Genomic DNA, 23,348 nt, shown 5'->3' with positions numbered 1-23,348 from the left:
TCATAACAAACAGATTAACGCCTTAAGCAAGATGACATGATGTAGAGGGATACATTAATGCAATAGATATAAACCCCATATTTTTACCCTTGATGGCAACAACACAATGCGTGCCTCGCTACCCCTTCTGTCACTGGGTGAGGACACCGCACGGTATGAACCCAAAACCAAGCACTTCTCCCCTTGCAATAATTATAGATCAAGTTGGCCAAACGAAACCCACAACTCGAAGAGAATTACAAGGATACGAAATCATGCATATAAGAGATCAGAGGAGACTCAAATAATATTCATAGATAATCTGATCATAAATCCACAATTCATCGGATCTCGACAAACACACCGCAAAAGAAGATAACATTGGATAGATCTCCATGAAGATCATGAAGAACTTTGTATTGAAGATCCAAGAGAGAGAAGAAGCCATCTAGCTACTAGCTATGGACCAGAAGGTCTGTGGTGAACTACTCACACATCATAGGACAGGCAATGGTGTTGATGAAGAAGCCCTCCGTGTCTGAATCCCCCCTCTGGCAGGGCCCCAGAATGGTCCCCAGATGGGATCTTGCGGAGACAGAAGCTTGCAGCAGCGGAAAGTATTTTCGTGGCTCCCTGTGGCAGTTTGGGATTTTTCGGGGATTTATAGGCGGAAGAAGTAGGGCAAAGGAGCCACGGGGGGTCCACAAGCCTGCTAGGCGCGCCCCCCAGGCCGCAGATAGGGGGCTTGTGGCCTCCCTTGGGGTCCTTTGCCTTGGTTCTCAAGTCCCGTGCGTATCTTCTGTTACGGAAAAAAATCTTTCCGAAGGTTTTATTCCGTTTGGACTCCATTTAATATTCTTCTCTGAAAAGGGTCAAAAACACAAAAAAACATGAACTAGCACTTGGCACTGAGTTAATAGGTTAGTCCCAAAAAAGATATAAAATATCATGTTCATGCATACAAAACATCCAAAGTTGACAAGATAATAGCATGGAACCATCAAAAATTTTAGATACGTTGGAGACGTATCAAGCATCCCCAAGCTTAACTCCTCCTCGTCCTCGAGTAGGGAAGTGATAAAGACTTCTGCCTAACATATTTGTCCTTTGTAACTTCTTTCTTGTGGCATGAATGTTCAGATCCGTAAGATTCAAAACAATAGTTTACTATTGACATGAAAACAATAGTACTTCAAGCATGCTAGCAAAGTGATCATGAACTTTTGAAATAACAAGGCCAAAGAAAGTTATCCCTACAAAATCATATAGTCTGGCTATGCTCCATCATCCCCACACAACGAATTTAAATCATGCACAACCCCGGTATTGGCCAAGTAATTGTTTTCACACTCTTACTTTCTCAAACTTTTTCAACTCTCACGCAATATATAAGCGTGAGCCATGGATATAACACTATAGGTGGAATAGAGTGTGGTGGAGGTTGTGAGGAAAAAAGGAGGAGATGGTCACATTGACTTGGCATATCAACGGGCTATGGAGATGCCCATCAATAGATATCAATGTGAATGAGTAGGGATTACCATGCAATGGATGCATTAGAGCTATAAATGTGTGAAAGCTCAAAAGGAAAACTAGTGGGTGTGCACCCAACTTGCTTGCTCACGAAGACCTAGGGCAATTTTGAGGAAGCCCATCATTGGAATATACAAGCCAAGTTATATAATGAACATTCCCACTAGTATATGGAAGTGTCAAAACAAGAGACTCTCTATCATGAAGAACATGGTGCTATTTTGAAGCACAAGTGTGGAAAAAGATAGTGACATTGTCCCTTCTCTTTTTTTTGGGCTCTTTGGCCTCTTTTCATTTTTTTTGGTGGGCATCTTTGGACTCTTTCTTTATTTACTCACTTGGGACAATGCTCTAATAACGATGATCATCACACTTTTATTTACTCACAACTCAATACGTAGAGCAATGGTGACTCTATAGGAAATGCCTCCGGCAGTGTACCGAGATGTGCAACGATCTAGCTTAGCGTATGCCGTTGAAACATCTTGCTAGCTATCTTACGATCATGCAATGGCAATATTAAAGTGACAACACAAGTCATGAGACAGAACGGTGGGAGTTGAAGGGCAATATATCTCGGAATGGCTATGAAAATGCCATAGTAGGTATGTATGGTGGTTGTTTTGAGGAAGGTATATGGTGGGTTTGTGTACCGATGAAAGTTGCACGGCACTAGAGAGGCTAGCAATGGTGGAAGGTGAAAGTGTATCTATACCATGGACTCACATTAGTCATGAATAACTCATATACTTATTGCGAAAGTTTTATTAGTAATCGAAACAAAGTGCTAAACGCATACTCCTAGGGGAAGGGTTGGTTGGTGTTAACCATCGCGCGATCCCGACCGCCACACAAAGGATGACAATCATAAATCAGTTATGCTCTGACTTCCTAACATAGCGGTTCACCATACGTGCATGCTACGGGAATCATTAACTTCAACACAAGTATTTCTAGATTCACAACACCCTACTAACATAACTCTTATATTACCAAATCCATATCTCAAAACCAATTGAGAGGAATCAAACTTCTCTTTACTAATCAATGCACATGAAGATGGAAGTTTTTATTATATCCTCTTTGGATGCCTATCATCTTTAGGACTACCAATTGAGTGGAATCAAACTTCTCTTTAGTAATCAATGCACGTGCCAACTACCAAGTTACTTAGAGAGAGCACTCTCAAAAAGATATAAGTGAAGATCGAGTGTTCTTATTTCTCCAAAATATGACACCGCCGTGCTCTAAAAAGATCTAAGTGAAGCACGAGAGCAAAATTATCTAGCTCAAAAGATATAAGTGAAGCACATGTGAGCTAAATTGCCTAACTCAAAAGATATAAGTGAAGCTCAATGAGTATTCTAGCAAATTCACGATGAGTGCATGTCTCTCTCAAAAAGGTGTGTAGCAAGGATGATTGTCACACAGCAAAAAGAAAAGACTCCTATAATACACGACGCTCCAAGAAAAACACATATCATGTGGTGAATAAAAATATAGGTCCAAGTAATGTTACCGATGGATTGAAGACGAAAGAGGGGATGCCTTCCTGGGGCATCCCCAAGATTAGTCTTTTGGTTTCCTTTAATTGGCTTGGGATGCCTTGGGCATCCCCAAGCTTGAGCTCTTTCCACTCTTTATACCATTGTCTATGAGAACATCACCCAAAATTTGAAAACTTCACAACACAAACTTAAACAGAAACTCGTGATATCATTAGCATAAGAAAACAAACCACCACCTCTTTAGGTACTGTACCAAACTTGTTTTCTATTTATATTGGTGTTATTTTACTGTATTCTCACTTTTCCATAGCTAGTACCCCCCGATACTCTCCATAGTTTCATCAAAATAAGCAATCAACACAATAAAAACAGAATCTGTCAAAAGCAGACCAGTATGTATCAATCTGTATACTTTGTATACTTCTGGTATCTCAAAAATTCTGAAAACTTACGACAATTAGGGAAATTTGCATATCGACCAGCAGCAAAAAGAATCAACTCAAAATCTCTTTCTTGTTAGGAATGAAAATTAATTTCGTGAGCGCAAAGTTTCTGTCTTGTTCGGCATGATCAAACAACCATCACCAAAACTGATCATAAAGGTTCTACTTGGCACAAACACAAAAAGAAATATAAAAAACACAATCATAACAGAATTATGATGGTGTGTACACAACAAAACAGAAAGCAAAAAAGCAAAGATAAATTCATTGGGTTGCCTCCCAACAAGCGCTATTGTTTAACGCCCTTAGCTAGGCATTGATAATTCAATGATGCTCACACAAAAGACAAGAATTGAAGCACAACGAGAGCATCATAAAGCATGTGAAAATCACATCCAAGTCTAACATACTTCCTATGCATAGGCATATTATAGGAAAACACATTATCAAGACAAGTAATAACTACAAAATGCCAGGAAGAAGAAAGAGACAATATCAATCTCAACATAACGAGAGGTAATTTAGTGATATGAAAGTTTCTACCACAATATTTTCCTCTCTCATAACAATTACATGTGGGACCATATTCAAATTCAACAATATAGCTATCACATAGGCGATTATTTTCATGATCCACATGCATGCAAAGTTGCCGCTCTTCAAAAATAGTGGGATTATCATCAACTAAAGTAATGACTTCTCCAAACCAACTTTCAATATTATTGAAAATATCATATTCATCATGAGGCTTAAACAAATTTTCAAGATCATAAGAAAAATCATTACCCCAATCATGATCATTACAACAAGTAGTGGACATAGCAAAACTAGCATCCCCAAGCTTAGGCTTTTGCATATTTTTAGCATGATTGATATTAATAGAATTCATAGTGAAACCATTGCAATCATGCTTTTCATTCAAGGAGCCCTCGTGAATCACTTCATAAATTTCTTTATCACAATTTTCACATTCACGCATCTCAAGCAAAACTTCATAAAGATAGTCAAGTGCACTCAACTCACTAGCAATTGGTTCAACATAATTGGATCTCTTAAAGAGATTAGCAAGTGGATGAGGATCCATATCAATTGATTTTCAGCAAGCGAAGATGCAAGCATATTGAAGGCACATAGCACACAAGCAAAGGAAAGTCAAATGAAAAAGGCAAATATTTTTGTAAATTTTTGTTTTTTAGAAGTGGGGGAGAGGAAAACGAGAGGCAAAAGGGAAATAAAAGTAAATGCAAGAGATGAGTTTGTGATAGTTACTTGTATAAGCTTCACTTAGAATAGTCCCTAGTGCCAGAAATTGACACGTTGAAGGGAGACTATTCTTGACTTGATACTCCCCGGCAACGGTGCCAGAAATTCTTCTTGCTACCTGTTGAGCTTGCATTGGTTTTTTCCCTTGAAGAGGAAAGGGTGTTGCAGCACAGTAGCAGTAAGTATTTCCCTCAGTTTGAGAACCAAGGTATCAATCTAGTAGGAGGATCAAGACAAGTCACCAATGTAACTCCGCAAAAACAAACAAACTTGCACTCAACGCTATAAAGGGGTTGTCAATCCCTTCACGATTAATTGCAAAGTGAGATCTGAAGATGGAAAGTGCAACAAAGTAAAAGTGTAGAGCTGAAAATATGATGTGAAGTAGACCCGGGGGCCATAGTGTTCACTAGAGGTTTCTCTCATGATAGCAAGTATTACTGTGGGTGAACGAATTATTGTCGAGCGATTAATAAAACCGCGCAAAGTAATGACGATATTGTTGGGGAACGCCGCATGGGAAACAAAAATTTCCTACGCGCACGAAGACCTATCATGGTGATGTCCAGCTACCAGAGGGGATTTCCGATCTACGTACCCTTGTAGATCGCACAGCAGGAAGCGTTAAGAAACGCGGTTGATGTAGTGGAATGTCCTCACGTCCCTCGATCCGCCCCGCGAACCGTCCCATGAACCGTCCCGCGATCTGTCCCACGATCCGCTCCGATCTAGTGCCGAACGGACGGCACCTCCGCGTTCAGCACACGTACAGCTCGACGATGATCTCGGCCTTCTTGATCCAGCTAGATAGACGGAGAGGTAGATGAGTTCTCCGGCAGCGTGACGGCGCTACGGAGGTTGGTGATGATCTATCTCAGCAGGGCTCCGCCCGAGCTTCGCAGAAATACGATCTAGAGGAAAAACTGTGGAGGTATGTGGTTGGGCTGCCGTGGCAAAGTTGTCTCAAATCAGCCCTAATACCTCAGTATATATAGGAGGGAGGCGGAGGGACCTGCCTTGAGGCTCAAGAGAGCCCCAAGGGGTCGGCCGAAGGGGGGAGGAGTCCTTCTCCAATCCTAGTCCAACTAGGATTGGAAGGTGGAGTCCTTCTCTACCTTCCCACTTCCCTTTTTTTCCTTTCTCTTTGATTTTTCCTATCTCCTGCGCACAGGGACTCTTGGGCTGTCCCACCAGCCCACTAAGGGCTGGTGCGGCACCCCTAAGGCCTATGGGTTTCACCCGGGTGGGCTGGCCCCCCCGGTGAACATCCATAACCCATTCGTCACTCCCAATACATTCCCGGTAATGCCGAAAACTTTCCGGTAATCAAATGAGGTCATCCTATATATCAATCTTCGTTTCGAGACCATTCTGGAAACCCTCGTCACGTCCGTGATCTCATCCCGGACTCCGAACAACATTCGGTAACCAACCATATAACTCAAATACGCATAAAACAAAGCCGAACCTTAAGTGTGCAGACCCTGCGGGTTCGAGAACTATGTAGACATGACCCGAGGGAGTCCTCGGTCAATATCCAATAGCGGGACCTCGATGCCCATATTGGATCCTACATATCCTATGAAGATCTTATCGTTGGAACCTCAGTACCAAGGATTCATATAATCCCATATGTCATTCCCTTTGTCCTTCGGTATGTTACTTGCCCGAGATTCGATCGTCAGTATCCGCATACCTATTTCAATCTCGTTTATCGACAAGTCTCTTTACTCGTTCTGTAATACAAGATCCCGTGACTTACACTAAGTCACATTGCTTTCGAGGCTTGTGTGATGTTGTATCACCGAGTGGGCCCTGAGATACCACTCCGTCACACGGAGTGACAAATCCCAGTCTTGATCCATACTAACTCAACGGACACCTTCGGAGATACCTGTAGAGCATGTTTATAGTCACCCAGTTACGTTCTGACGTTTGATACATACAAGGCATTCCTCCGGTGCCAGTGAGTTATATGATCTCATGGTCATAGGAATAAATACTTGACACGCAGAAAACAGTAGCAACAAAATGACACGATCAACATGCTATGTTCATTAGTTTAGGTCTAGTCCATCACATGATTCACCCAATGATGTGATCTAGTTATCAAGCAACAACACCTTGCACATAGTCAGAAGACCTTGACTATCCTTGATCAAGTTGCTAGCCAACTAGAGGCTTGCTAGGGACAGTGTTTTGTCTATGTATCCACACATGTATGTAAGACTTCATTCAATACAATTATAGCATGGATAATGAACGATTATCTTGATACAGGAATTATAATAATAACTTATTTATCATTGCCTCTAGGGCATAATTACAACAGTCTCCCACATGCACTAGAGTCAATAATCTAGTCCTCACATCGCCATGCGAATTACATTGTAATAAATCTAACACCCATACAGTTCTCGTGTTGATCATGCTTTGCCCGTGGAAGAGGTTTAGTCAGCGGGTCTGCCACATTCAGATCCGTGTGCACTTTGCAGATATTCACATCCTCCTCCTCGACATAGTCGCGGATGAGGTTGAAGCATGATTTGATGTGTCTGGTCTTCTTGTGAAACCACGGTTCCTTTGCTAAGGCAATGTCACCCGTGTTGTCACAAAACAGGGTTATTGGATTCAGTGCGCTTGGCACCACTCCAAGATCCGTCATGAACTGCTTCATCCAGACACCCTCCTTAGCTGCCTCCAAGGCAGCCATGTACTCCACTTCACATGTAGAATCAGCTATGACGCTTTGCTTGGAACTGCACAAGCTTACCGCACCCCATTAAGAATAGATACATATCCGGTCTGCGACTTAGAGTCGTCCGGATCTGTGTCGAAGCTTGCATCGATGTAACCTTTTACGACGAGCTCTTTGTCACCTCCATATACGAGAAACATCTCCTTAGTCCTTTTTAGGTACTTCAGGATATTCTTGACCTCCGTCCAGTGATCCACTCCCGGATTACTCTGGAACCTGTCTGCCATACTTATGGCCATGCTAACGTCTGGTCCAGTGCACAACATTGCATACATGATGGAACCTATGGCTGAAGCATAGGGGACGTAACTCATTGTATTTCTGTCTTCCTCAGTTGCTGGGCACTGAGTCTTACTCAATTTTATACCTTGTAATACTGGCAAGAACCCTTTCTTGGACTGATCCATTTTGAACTTCTTCAAAACTTTATCAAGGTATGTGCTTTGTGAAAGTCCTGTCAGGCGTTTCGATCTATCCCTATAGATCTTAATGCCTAGAATGTAAGCAGTTTCTCCTAGGTCTTTCATAGAGAAACTTTTATTCAAGTAACCTGTTATGCTCTCCAAAAGCTCCACGTTGTTTCCAATCAGCAATATGTCATCCACATATAAAATTAGAAACGCCACACAGCTCCCACTCACTTTCTTGTAAATACAAGATTCTCCAACCACTTGTATAAACCCAAATGCTTTGATCACCTCATCAAAACGTTTATTCCAACTCCGAGATGCTTGCACCAGTCCATAAATGGATCGCTGGAGCTTGCACACTTTGTTAGCATTTTTAGGATCGACGAAACCTTCGGGTTGCATCATATACAACTATTCCTTAAGGAAACCGTGAAGGAATGCCGTTTTGACATCCATCTGCCAGATTTCATAATCGAAAAATGCATCTATTGCTAACATGATTCGGACAGACTTAAGCATCGCTACGGGTGAGAATGTCTCATCGTAGTCAATTCCTTGAACTTGTGAAAAACCCTTTGCCACAAGTCGAGCTTTATAAACGGTCACATTACCGTCAGCGTCCGTCTTCTTCTTAAAGATCCATTTGTTCCGAATAGCCTTGCGACCTTCAAGTAGTACTTCCAAAGTCCACACCTTGTTTTCATACATAGGTCATATTTCGGACTTCATGGCCTCCAGCCATTTGTTGGAATCCGGGCCCACCATTTCTTCTTCATAATTCGCAGGTTCATTGTTGTCTAACAACATAATTGATAAGACGGGATTACCGTAGCACTCTGGAGTAGTATGCGGTCTCGTCGACCTGCGAGGTCCGACAGAAACTTGATCCAGAGTTTCATGATCATCATCACTAACTTCCTCCTCAACCGGCGTCGCAACGACAGGGGTTTTCCCTTTCCCTGCGCCACCATCCAGAGGGATGAGAGGTTCGACAACCTCATCAAGTTCTATCTTCCCCCCACTCAATTCTCTCGAGAGAAACTTCTTCTCAAGAAAAGCTCCGTTCTTAGCAACAAACAATTTTCCCTCGGATTTGAGATAGAAGGTATACCCAACTGTCTCTTTTGGGTAACCTATGAAGACGCACTTTTCTGCTTTGGGTTCCAGCTCTTCAGGCTGAAGCTTTTTGACATAAGCATCACATCCCCAAACTTTAAGAAAGGACAACTTTGGTCTTTTGCCATACCACAGCTGATATGGTTTCGCCTCAACGGATTTCGATGGTGCCCTATTTAAAGTGAATGCAGCTGTTTCTAATGCATAACCCCAAAACGATAACGGCAAATCGGTAAGAGACATCACGGATCGCACCATCTCTAATAAAGTACGATTACGACGTTCGGACACACCATTACACTGTGGTTATCCAGGCGGTGTCAACTGTGAAACAACTCCACATTGTCTTAAGTGAGCACCAAACTCGAAACTCAAATTTTCACCCCGACGATCAGACCGTAGGAACTTGATCTTCTTGTTACGATGATTTTCAACTTCACTCTGAAATTGCTTCAACTTTTCAAATGTTTCAGACTTGTGCTTCATCAAGTAGACATAACCATATCTACTCAAATCGTCAGTGAAGTTGAGAAAATAATGATATCCGCCGCGTGCCTCCACACACATCGGACCACACACATCGGTATGTATGATTTCCAACAAGTCATTTGCACGCTTCATTCTTCCGGAGAACAGAGTTTTAGTCATCTTGCCCATGAGGCATGGTTCGCACGTGTCAAGTGAATCAAAGTCAAGTGACTCCAAAAGTCCATCGGTATGGAGTTTCTTCATGCGCTTTACACCAACATGACCTAAGCGGCAGTGCCATAAAAACATGGCGCTATCATTGTTAACTCTAACTCTTTTGGTCTCAATGTTATGTATATGTATATTATCACTATCAAGATTCAACATGAACAATCCTCTGACATTAGGTGCATGACCATAAAAGATATTACCCATAGAAATAGAAAAACCATTATTCTCTGACTTAAACGAGTAACCGTCTTGCAATAAACAAGATCCAGATATAATGTTCATGCTCAACGCAGGCACTAAATAACATTTATTTAAGTTTATAACTAATCCTGATGGTAACTGAAGTGAAACTGTGCCGACAGCGATTGCATCAACCGTGGAACCATTTCCCACGCGCATCGTCACTTCATCCTTCGCCAGCCTTCGCTTATTCCTTAGTTCCTGTTTCGAGTTGCAAATATGAGCAACAGAACCGGTATCGAATACCCAGGCACTACTACGAGAGCTGGTTAAGTACACATCAATACCATGTATATCGAATATACCTGATTTTTCTTTGGCCGCCTTCTTATCAGCCAGATACTTGGGGCAGTTGCGCTTCCAGTGACCCATACCTTTGCAATAATAGCACTCCGTTTCATGCTTTGGTCCAGCTTTGGGTTTCTTCGTCGGATTGGCAACAGGCTTGCCGCTCTTCTTTGAATTACCCTTCTTTCATTTGCCATTTCTCTTGAAACTAGTGGTCTTATTCACCATCAACACTTGATGCTCTTTACGGAGTTCTGACTCTGCGACTTTCAGCATCGCGAATAACTCGCCGGGTGACTTGTTCATCCTTTGCATGTTATAGTTCAACACAAAGCCCTTATAGCTTGGTGGCAGCGATTGAAGAATTCTGTCAGTGATAGCCTCTTGCGGGAGTTCAATACCCAGCTTAGCTAGACGATTTGAGTACCCAGACATTTTAAGCACCTGTTCACTGAGAGACGAATTCTCCTCCATCTTGCAAGCAAAGAATTTATCGGAGGTCTCATACTTCTCGATCCGGGCATTCTTCTGAAAGATAAACTTCAACTCCTGGAACATCTCATATGCTCCATGATGCTCAAAGCGACGTTGAAGTCCCGGTTCTAAGCCATACAAGACTGCACATTGAACTACTGAGTAGTCCTCCTTGCATGCTAACCAAGCGTTCTTAGCATCTTGGTCAGCCGCGGTGGGTGGTTCATCTCCTAGCGCTGCATTAAGTACATAATACTTCTTCCCAGCTTGTAGGAGCAACTTAAGATTACGAGCCCAGTCTACAAAGTTGCTTCCATCATCTTTCAACTTAGCTTTCTCTAGGAACATATTAAAATTCAGGGTGACTGTCGCGTGAGCCATTGATCTACAACACAAATATTTTCAAAGTGGACTTAGACTATGTTTAAGATAATTAGAGTTTAACTAATCAAATTACTTGCTAAACTCCCACTAAAAAGTACATCTCTCTAGTCATTTGAGTGGTTCATGATCCAATTCCACTAGCTCAAGTGCGATCATCACGTGAGTTGAGGATAGTTTCAGTGGTAAGCATCCCTATGCTAATCATATCAACTACATGATTCATGATCGACCTTTCGGTCTCATGTGTTCCGAGGCCATGTCTGCACATGCTAGGCTCGTCAAGCTTAACCCGAGTGTTCCGCGTGTGCAACTATTTTGCACCCATTGTATGTGAACGTTGAGTCTGTCACACCCGATCATCATGTGGTGTCTCAAAACGACGAACTGTAGCAATGGTGCAAAGTCGGGGAGAACACAATTTCGTCTTGAAATTTTAGTGAGAGATCACCTCATAATGCTACCGTCGTTCTAAGAAAAATAAGGTGCATAAAATGATTAACATCACATGCAATTCGTAAGTGACATGATATGGCCATCATCATGTGCTTCTTGATCTCCATCACCAAAGCACCGGCCCGATCTTCTTGTCACCGGTGCCACACCATGATTTCCATCAACGTGTTGCCATTGGGGTTGTCGTGCTACTCATGCTATTACTACTAAAGCTACGTCCCAGCAATATAGTAAAGACATTTGCAAGCAGAAACATTAGTTTAAAGACAACCCTATGGCTTCTGCCGGTTGCCGTACCATCGACGTGCAAGTCGATATTAACTATTACAACATGATCATCTCATACATCCAATATATCACATCACATCGTCGACCATATCACATCACAAGCATACCCTGCAAAAACAAGTTAGACGTCCTCTAATTTTTGTTGCATGTTTTACGTGGTGACCATGGGTATCTAGTAGGATCGCATCTTACTTACACAAACACCAGAACAAAGATGTATGAATTGCTATTTAACCTCACTCCAAGGACCTCCTCGGTCAAATCCAATTCAACTAAAGTCGGAGAAACCGACACTCGCCAGTCATCTTTGAGCAACAGGGTTGCTCGTAGCGATGAAACCAGTCTCTCGTAAGCGTACGAGTAATGCCCGTCCGAGCCGCTTCGATCCAACAATACCGCGGAATCAAGAAAAGACTAAGGAGGACAGCAAATCGCACATCACCGCCCACAAAAACTTTTGTGTTCTACTCGAGATGACATCTACGCATGAACCTAGCTCTGATACCACTGTTGGGGAACGCCGCACGGGAAACAAAAAAATTCCTAACGCACGAAGACCTATCATGGTGATGTCTATATACGAGAGGGGATTTCCGATCTACGTACCCTTGTAGATCGAAGAACAGGAAGCGTTAGGAAACGCGGTTGATGTAGTGGAACGTCCTCACGTCCGTCGATCCATCCCGCGAACCGTCCCGTGATATGTCCCACGATCCGCTCCGATCTAGTGCCGAACGGACGGCACCTCCGCGTTCAGCACACGTACACCTCGACGATGATCTCGACCATCTTGATCCAGCAAGAGAGACAGAGAGGTAGATGAGTTCTCCGGCAGCGTGACGGCGCTGCGGAGGTTGGTGATGATCTATCTCAGCAGGGCTCCGCCCGAGCTTCGCAGAAATACAATCTAGAGGAAAAACCGTGGAGGTATGTGGTTGGGCTGCCATGGCAAAGTTGTCTCAAATCGGCCGTAATACCTCAGTATATATAGGAGGGAGGGGGAGGGACTTGCCTTGAGGCTCAAGAGAGACCCAAGGGGTCGGCCGAAGGAGGGGAGGAGGAGTCCTCCTCCAATCCTAGTCCAACTAGGATTGGAAGGTGGAGTCCTTCTCTACCTTCCCACTTCCCCTTTTTTTTCCTTTCTCTTTGATTTTTCCTATCTCCTGTGCATAGGTCCTCTTGGGCTGTCTCACCAGCCCACTAAGGGCTTGTGCGGCACCCCTAAGTCCTATGGGCTTCCCCCGGGTGGGCTGCCCCCCCGGTGAACATCCGGAACCCATTCGTCACTCCCGGTACATGCCCGGTAATGCCGAAAACTTTCCGGTAATCAAATGAGGTCATCCTATATATCAATCTTCGTTTCTAGACCATTTCGGAAACCCTCGTGACGACCGTGATCTCATTCGGGACTCCGAACATCATTCGGTAACAAACCATATAACTCAAATACGCATAAAACAAAGCCGAACCTTAAGTGTGTAGACCCTGCGGGTTCGAGAACTATGTAGACATGACCCGAGGGACTCCTCGGTCAATATCCAATAGCAGGACCTGGATGCCCATATTGGATCCTACATATTCTACGAAGATCTTATCGTTTGAACCTCAGTGCCAAGGATTCATATAATCCCGTATGTCATTCCCTTTGTCCTTCGGTATGTTACTTGCCCGAGATTCGATCGTCAGTATTCGCATACCTATTTCAATTTCGTTTACTAACAAGTCTCTTTACTCGTTCCGTAAAACAAGATCCCGTGACTTACACTAAGTCACATTGCTTTCAAGGCTTGTATTTGATGTTGTATTACCGAGTGGGCCCTGAGATACCTCTCCGTCACACGGAGTGACAAATCCCAGTCTTGATCCATACTAACTCAACGGACACCTTCCGAGATACCTGTAGAGAATCTTTATAGTCACCCAGTTACGTTGTGACGTTTGATACACACAAGGCATTCCTCTGGTGCCAGTGAGATATATGGTGCTAGGGACAGTGTTTTGTCTATGTATCCACACATGTATGTAAGACTTCATTCAATACAATTATAGCATGGATAATAAATGATTATCTTGATACAGGAATTATAATAATAACTTATTTATCATTGCCTCTAGTGCATAATTCCAACAGTCTCCCACTTGCACTAGAGTGAATAATCTAGTCCTCACATCGCCATGCGAATTACATTGTAATAAATCTAACACCCATACAGTTCTGGTGTTGATCATGCTTTGCCCGTGGAAGAGGTTTAGTCAGCGGGTCTACCACATTCAGATCCGTGTGCACTTAGCAGATATTCACATCCTCCTCCCCGACGTAGTCGCGGATGAGGTTGAAGCGTCGTTTGATGTGTCTGGTCTTCTTGTGAAACCGCGTTTCCTTTGCTAAGGTAATGGCACCCGTGTTGTCACAAAACAGGGTTATTGGATTCAGTGCGCTCGACACCACTCCAAGATCCGTCATGAACTGCTTCATCCAGACACCCTCCTTAGCTGCCTCCGAGGCAGCCATGTACTCCACTTCACATGTAGAATCAGCTATGACGCTTTGCTTGGAACTGCACCAGCTTACCGCACCCCCATTAAGAATAGATACGTATCCGGTCTGCGACTTAGAGTCATCCGGATCTGTGTCAAAGCTTGCATCGACGTAACCTTTTACGGCAAGCTCTTTGTCACCTCCATATACGAGAAACATCTCCTTAGTCCTTTTCAGGTACTTCAGGATATTCTTGACCATCGTCCAGTGATCCACTCCTGGATTACTCTGGAACCTGCCTGCCATACTTATGGCTAGGCTAACGTCCGGTCTAGTGCAAAACATTGCATACACGATAGAACGTATGGCTGAAGCATAGGGGATGGAACTCATTGTCTTTCTATCTTCCTCAGTTGCTCGGCACTAAGTCTCACTCAATTTTACACCTTGTAATACTGGCAAGAACCCTTTCTTGGACTGATCCATTTTGAACTTCTTCAAAACTTTATCAAGGTATGTGCTTTGTGAAAGTCCTATCAGGCGTTTCGATCTATCCCTATAGATCTTAATGCCTAGAAAGTAAGCAGTTTCTCCTAGGTCTTTCATAGAGAAACTTTTATTCAAGTAACATTTTATGCTCTCCAAAAGCTCCACGTTGTTTCCAATCAGCAATATGTCATCCACATATAATATTAGAAACGCCACACCGCTCCCACTCACTTTCTTGTAAATACAAGATTCTCCAACCACTTGTATAAACCCAAATGCTTTGATCACCTCATCAAAGCGTTTATTCAAACTCCGAGATGCTTGCACCAGTCCATAAATGGATCGCTGGAGCTTGCACACTTTGTTAGCATTTTTAGGATCGACAAAACCTTCGGGTTGCATCATATACAACTCTTCCTTATGGAAACCGTTAAGGAATGCCGTTTTGACATCCATTTGCCAGATTTTATAATCGAAAAATACAGCTATTGCTAACATGATTCGGACGGACTTAAGCATCGCTACGGGTTAGAAGGTCTCATCGTAGTCTATTCCTTGAACTTGTGAAAACCCCTTTGCCACAAGTCGAGCTTTATAAACGGTAACATTACCGTCAGCGTCTGTCTTCTTCTTAAAGATCCATTTGTTCTGAATAGCCTTGCGGCCTTCAGGTAGTACTTCCAAAGTCCACACTTTGTTTTCATACATAGATCCTATCTCGGACTTTATGGCCTCCATCCATTTGTTGGAATCCGGGCCCACCATTGATTCTTCATAATTCGTAGGTTCATTGTTGTCTAACAACATAATTGATAAGACGGGATTACCGTACCACTCTGGAGTAGTACGCGGTCTCATCGACCTGCGAGGTCCGACATAAACTTGATCCGGAGTTTCATGATCATCATCATTAACTTCCTCCTCAACCGGCGTCGCAACGAAAGGGGTTTCCCCTTGCCCTGCGCCACCATCCAGAGGGATGAGAGGTTCGACAACCTCATCAAGTTCTATCTTCCTCCCACTCAATTCTCTCGAGAGAAACTCCTTCTCGAGAAAAGCTCCATTCTTAGAAACAAACAATTTGCCCTCCGATTTGAGATAGAAGGTATACCCAACTATCTCTTTTGGGAAACCTATGAAGACGCAATTTTCTGCTTTGGGTTCCAGCTTTTCAGGCTGAAGCTTTTTGACATAAGCATCACATCCCCAAACTTTAAGAAACGACAACTTTGGTCTTTTGCCATACCACAGCTGATATGGTTTTGTCTCAACGGATTTCGATGATGCCCTATTTAAAGTGAATGCAGCTATTTCTAATGCATAACCCCAAAACGATAACGACAAATCGGCAAGAGACATCATAGATTGCACCATATCTAATAAAGTACGATTACGACGTTCGGACACACCATTGCGCTGTGGTGTTCGAGGCGGTGTCAACTGTGAAACAATTCCACATTGTCTTAAGTGAGCACCAAACTCGAAACTCAGATTTTCACCCTGTTGTGGGTATAAGCCTAACAGTAGATGTGTAGGGTACGAATGAGATGGGCAGAGTCCTAGCTACGGCGAGGTTGTATGAGTTCAGGCCCCTCTACGGTGGAGGTAACAGCCCTACGTCTCAGTGCTCTCTCGGAGCTTGTTGTCGAGTGTAATATGGAATACAATGATTTGCTAACCACTCTACCAGTGGGGGAGGGTGGCTTATATAGAGTCCGCTGCCCTCCACAACGGTTCCGGTACAGGGGTGGAGTAACGGGGGTTGAATGCGCACGTTACAGGTAACGTATGCCCTAAATGCTAATAAATGCACCCGGAAACGTACGACAGTTTCCCTCCAGAGAGGTTATGCTGTACCGAGTGTATCCAGTCGATTAGTTTGGTATCTTCTGAATGCTAGTCTCCGACTAGATGATTGAGGATCTGTTACCGACTGGATGATGGGGACTCCTTAATCCAGTCGAGACAGACTTAGGGCCCTGTCCTTTGTGTGGGGTAGTCCTTGGGTAGGACCTGTATGGTAGGCCTATGACCCTACCCTAGGACTATGACCCCATCATTAGTCCCCGAATGGATTGGGGTTGAAACGACGAAGCGATGCTTGAAGTTCGGATCTGACTGGATTAGATTCGGCCTGGGCGTTGCTTGCCTCTATCCATTTTATCTTTTCTGACCAACGATCCAAGTGGAAGTGCTTGCGGAACCGACTGTCGGGAGCCGAGTGTTTCCGCGATATCTTTTTACGCGACCGGTCAACTGACAGCGGCGGATTTTCCGGGATCTCAAATTTCGGGTTCCACGAGCTCAACGGGGCCGATGTCAGTGCACTCGAGTAGCGCCTGAAGCCTCGATTCTCGCGCCTTCAAGTCCTCCACTGATATCGCCGCGGCCGGTCGGGCGGATAAGATTTCGGGGCCACCCACCAGTAACCCAGTCGGAACCCTATTTAAATCTGGGCGGCGAGGCTTCTTCGTTACGCTCGCCGAATCTTTCACTCTCGCCTGCTCCGTCTTCCTCGCCATCTCCAGCGCTCCAACACTCCCTCCTTCTCCTTCTTCTCGAGAGTTCGCCGTCGCCTCCATGACCAAGGGTCAGACCAGCAAGATGGAGGCGAGGAAGAAGAAGGGCAAGGCGGCATCGCCTGTTCAGCGGCGGCAGCGGCCGCTGCCGGTGGGGTGGATCCAAGGAGACTTCCTCCCCTCCACGGTGATGGAGGGAGATCTGCTGCAGCTGGTGGAGCACGGAGTGCTCGTGCACAAGTCCTCGAGACTGCCGATGGAGGACGAGGTCGAGCTAGCGCCGCGGGAGGGGGAGCGCGTCCTGCTCCTCAGCCATGTCCACCGAGGTTTTTCTTTGCCCCCGCATCCTTTCTTTAAGGGCATCATGAACCACTTCGGGGCCCAACTTCACCATTTTCCTCCGAATGCCATTGCCCATCTTTCTGCCTTTATAGTTTTGTGCGAATGTTTCAATGGTTGTCCTCCCCATCGGGGTTTGTTCAAACACATCTTCTCCGCCCGATCCCAAACTATCAAACGACTTAGCCAGTCGGATGATAAGACGCAACTCCTCCAGCTCTGCGGGGGTTTAGGATTCCATAAGAAGAGTCGGAGTAGCTATCCTGCTCTCTAGTTAAGTGAGTCGGTTAGGAATTGGCAGTCGACGTGGTTCTACTGCCAGGATATCACCTGTCCAAATGCGTCGACTGGGCTGCCTCCTTTTAGTCTAGACCGGCCCGCCCCGCCTAAGCAGCTCGCGCTCTCGAAGGCGGAGAAGAACGACGTCCAGCCCTTGGTTGAGGCGCTCGTGGACGTCGTCGGGAGGGGGGTCACCGGTATAGACCTGCTGGAAGTCTTCCTTGGTCGGCGGATCCAGCCTCTGCAGGCTCGCGACCATGCCACGTGGCATTATACGGGGCCCGAGGATTCCACTCGGACCAATGTTGTGGGCGTGACTGAGGAGAGGGTGACCTCATGGGTGCTCCAGATCACGGGCCCCTGCGAGAATCCCAAAGGATCTCGGCGAGTGAAGCCCTTCTGCGCCGACAACCCTCCGCCGAATCAGGTGAGAGACTCTTGTCGAGTGCTCCTAACTGTCTTAATCTTGTCGTTTGCTTGAATCTCTGTATGATGTTTGATGTCGCCGACTGAATTTTATGCAGGAGTGGACCAACTGGTTTTCTCCCGTCTCGAACGAGAACTCGGCCGAGGAGGAGGAGGAGGGCAGCCAAGAGGGCAGCGTGGAGAGCGCTGAATATGTCTCCGACAGTGGGGAGTCGGAGGAAGAGTCCAGCGAGGAGGAGGAAGAAGACGAGGAGCAGGACTCGCCACCTCCACAACTGGAGCATCGGACCAAGCGCCTACACGAGCCCGCTGTCCCCTCAGCTCCTCCCGCGTCTTTGAGTGCTCCGCCTACTGCTCCAATGGTCCCGAGTGTTCGAAGCGCTAAGAGGACCAGGGATGCCGCCGCTGAGCCTGCGGGCCAATCTTCTAAGGCGCCCAAGCCGAGTGGGCCTAAACCTCGGAAGGCTCTGCCGCGAATGAGGGTCGCTGTCCCCATCACCTCCACGTAAGTGTACTCAGGTTTCAGTTTTTTCTGATATCCGAGTGAACTTTTGTTTACTGGCCGACTGGATCTCACTCGACAGGGTCGCTACTTCTGCCACCTCCCCGGCGCGTCAGGAAGACGACCCCATGGACACGGACAACGTTGTCTCGTCTCAGCCAGGTGCGTTGTAGGAACGTCGAGTGTTTTATACCATCGCGTCCCAACCAGGTGCTTCTTTCTTTTTCTAAGACCTCGTGTCATTCGGCCTGTCAGGGGCGATCTGCCTGGATGAGGGCGACCAGGGGAGAGCCGAACCAGCTGTGGAGCCTGTTCTTGAGGCTGCTCCTCCCGCTGCCGCTCTCGCCGCCGACGTGCAGCCGACAGAGGCACCGCCGCCGACTGAACCAGTGCTGGTGGAGGAGGAGCCGACTGGGGCGGGCCTTGGGATGCCTCAGGAACCTCCGACGATTCCAGGTTCGTCGCATGCTGAATTCAGCATCCAGCGTCTTCCGGAGGAGCAGGTGGGAGCGGCCAAGGGGGCTATGGTGCAGGCGGAGCTGATGACTGGAGAAGCTAAGAGGGCCTATGACTCCATTGCGGCCTTGTACCAGCGGAGCTTGGAGCTGCGCGATGATATCCGAGTAAGTGGTCTAGTAAGTATTTACTTTTCCCGTGTAACCCACTGGGTGTTATTGAATATCAGCTGTTGTTTGCAATGAGTTCACTCTGAGTGAACCCAGTGGATGTAGTCCCCGAGACTTCTGTCGAGTGCTTGCACCGACAGTTGTCTTTATACACTTTGCCTTGAGTTTGGTTGTGTCCGTAGATAGGATTACCGAGTGCGAGTAGTTGTTGCAGTCGGAGTGCACTTACGGTAACAGTCCCCGAGAGTAAGCTGTACTCAGGTCGGGTAGTATTGGCCTCGGAGGCATAGGTGATTACATGCATTTCAATAGGGCAGGCCTGCTTGAGGTGCATGCCAGTGGGGTCTCTTAGTGAACCCACTAGGTGTAGTCCCCGAGACCGCTGTCGACTGCTTACGTCGGCAGGGGTCTGAAGAACTTAGGTAGATAACTATTGAACTTTCTGATTGTCCCTTGTTTCTTGTTGGCAGAAAACTTGTGAAATGGGAACAGCCTAAGGGGCTCTCAAGGCGGAGAGGAATCAGTTCGCTGGTGAACTTGATGCGGCCATGCTTGCAATGGTCGGCATGAAGGAAGCTCTGGCGGAATGGGAGAAGTCATTGGAGCAGGCGCGTGAAGTGAACAAGGTGTTGACTGAGGAAGTGGAAAAAATGGGGAAACAGAGGACTGCGCTGATGAGTCAGATGGATGTGCTGAACAAACGATGCAGAGCACAAGAGAAATATGTCAGCGACTGGGCTCGGCAGATGATGACGCGTCTGGCTGGTAAGTCCTTCTTTTTCCGAGTGGTTGTGCTATGCGCGTAAAACTCGGCGCTTATTGTCTGTTTGTCCTATTGTCGCAGATTTTTGCTTTGATGCCGAAGCTGAAGCGGCTGACGTGGAGCGTTCGATTCTTGAGAACGTTCGACTCGGCGACGGCGCCAATCGGGATCTGCTCCGTGCGCACATCCGAGTGGGCAAAGTTGGTCCTTTCATCGGTCGACTGAGAGAAATCGTCGGCCGAATCGACAAGGAGCTTTGGCCAGAAGATGATTCGCGGCAGAAGATGGAGAACCTGATGACCCGACTAGAGTAGATTCCCAACAGAGTGCAGTCGTGGAAGAAATCTGCAGCTCGTTGTGGTGCAGATGTTGCTCTGTCCTTGGTCCGAGTCCATTGCAAGGAGGTGCGTGAGGAAAAACTGAATACTCTGAAGGTTGCCAACACGAAGAAGCTTCGATTCGAAGACTTCATGGAGACGTTCCTTGAGAGTGCTACCCGCATCGCCGATGGAATCGACTTGGACACTTTCGTGGAGCCCTCCAGTCCTGGTGCCGGCCCAGCTGACGCGTAAGAAACTTTATCCTCGGTATGCCGAGTGTTTATCTGTAAAGTACTTTGGCCACTTCTCTTGGCCGTCACACTTTTAAATCGGTGCGGGTAAGCTTGATCCGCACCGAGTTAGCTACCTTTGCGGGAATTTTGGAATCCGATTTTTGCTCTTCTGTTGCAATGTTGATTCGAGTTTTTGTTTGGCGTTTGTTGGTGAAGCCAAAGGCAAACAGTCGATGCTGGATCGCTGTTAAGCCCCCCGAGTGTGACGTGAAGTGCACACTCGGAGAAGGTTAATACTTAGGCGATGCTGGATCGCAGCTAAACCTCCGAGTGTGACGTGTAGTGCACACTTGGAGAAGGTTAATACTTAGGCGATGCTGGATCGCAGCTAAGCCCCCGAGTGTGACGTTAAGTGCACACTCGGAGAAGGTTAATACTTAGGCGATGCTGGGTCGCAGCTATGCCCCCGAATGTGACGTGAAGTACACACTCGGAGAAGGTTAATACTTAGGCGATGTTGGATCGCAGCTAAGCCCCCGAGTCGCTGCCCCCGAGTGTGACGTTAAGTGCACACTCGGAGAAGGTTAGTACTTAGGCGATGCTTGATCGCAGCTAAGCCCCCGAGTGTGACGTGAAGTGCACACTCGGAGAAAGATAATACTTAGGCGATTCTGGATCGCAGCTAAGTTTTTTTTTTTTGAGACCGGAGTCTGCGACCGCGGAAGAACTTTGAACCTGCAAAAAAAAACTCAATCTGCTTTATATTATTTCGCCAATAACTGTTCTTTACATCGCTTCAGTCGACGGTCACGTCTAGAAGCGCTTCAGGAGATCTCCGTTCCACGCGCGCGACTCGTCTGTCTCCCTCTGAATGTTGTAGAGTCTGTATGCTCCGTTGTTCAGCACCTTGGAGATGATGAAAGGCCCTTCCCAGGCCGGAGCCAACTTGTGGGGTCTTTGCTGATCCACTCGGAGTACTAAGTCGCCTGCCTGGAATGTGCGACTCCTGACGTGACGCGCATGAAAATGTCGCAGATCCTGCTGGTAAATTGTTGAGAGAGTTAGTGCCATCTCGCGTTCCTCCTCTAGAAGATCTACCCCATCTTGCCTTGCTTGTTCTGCTTCAGCTTCGGAGAAGAGTTCGACTCGTGGGGCATTATGAAGCAGGTCACTCGGAAGGACCGCTTCTGCTCCATAAACGAGGAAGAACGGTGATCGCCCCGTTGATCTGTTCGGAGTGGTGCGGAGGCCCCAAAGCACTGAAGGTAACTCGGTGACCCATGCGCCAGCAGCGTGTCCCACCTCTCGCAGGAGTCGGGGCTTTAGACCTTGAAGAATAAGCCCATTCGCCCGCTCAGCTTGTCCGTTGGATTGAGGATGTGCTACGGAAGCAAAATCCACTCGGATACCCTGACTCGCACAGAAACCTTTGAATCTGTCCGAGTCGAAGTTTGTCCTGTTGTCCGTGATTATGCTGTGAGGTACCCCGAATCTGGAAATGATGTCTCTGACAAACTTGACAGCTGTTGAGGCGTCGAGTTTCTTGATGGGCTTGGCTTCTATCCATTTTGTGAACTTGTCGACTGCCACCAACAGATGTGTGTAGCCTCCTTGGCCTGTCTTGAATGGTCCGACTGTATCTAATCCCCAAACTGCAAATGGCCACACAAGAGGGATTGTCTTCGATGCAGATGTTGGCTTGTGGGACTTGTTGGAGTAGAATTGGCAGCCTTCACATCTGTCGACCATGTCTTTAGCCATCTCGTTTGCCTGCAGCCAAAAGAAACCGGCTCTGAACGCCTTGGCGACGATTGCTCTCGAAGAAGCGTGATGACCGCAGGTTCCCGAGTGAATATCCTCCAGAATCAGCTGCCCCTCCTCTGGGGAGATGCATCGTTGAAGAACGCCCGAGATACTCTCCTTGTACAATTGGCCTTCAATGACAGTGAATGACTTCGACCTGCGGACTATCTGCCTGGCTTGGACTTCGTCTTCTGGAAGTTCTTGCCTCAAGATATATGCCATGATCGGCACAGTCCAGTTGGGAATGACAGCCAGAATCTCCATGACCAGATCAACCACAGCAGGTACATCGACTTCAGTCGGATCTGTTGTGCTCTTGGGTTGTACCGGTTCCTCTATGAAGGGATCTTCTTTGATTGAGGGAAGGTGGAGGTGCTCGAGGAAGACATCACTCGGGACTGGTCTCCGAGTGGATCCGAGTTTTGCCAACTCATCAGCTGCTTGGTTCTTCAGTCTTGGAACATGGTGGAGCTCTAGACCTTCAAACTTCTTCTCTAGCTTCCTCACCGCATTGCAGTATGTGGTCATGGTGGGGTTCCTGACGTCCCACTCTTTCATCACTTGATTGACCACCAAATCCGAATCGCCGTAGACCATCAAGCGACGGACGCCGAGTGAGATGGCCATGAGCAATCCATAGAGGAGAGCTTCATATTCGGCCAAAGGTAGCTCCTGCATTCATCAGACCGAAAGGCATAGTGATGTAGCAGAAGCACCCGAATGGGGTGATGAAG

The sequence above is a fragment of the Hordeum vulgare genome, chromosome 5H, assembly GCF_904849725.1.
Source record: "Hordeum vulgare subsp. vulgare chromosome 5H, MorexV3_pseudomolecules_assembly, whole genome shotgun sequence".
Lineage (NCBI taxonomy): Eukaryota > Viridiplantae > Streptophyta > Magnoliopsida > Poales > Poaceae > Hordeum > Hordeum vulgare.
The sequence above is the reverse complement of the archived record's forward strand: the minus strand, read 5'-3'. Positions refer to the sequence as shown.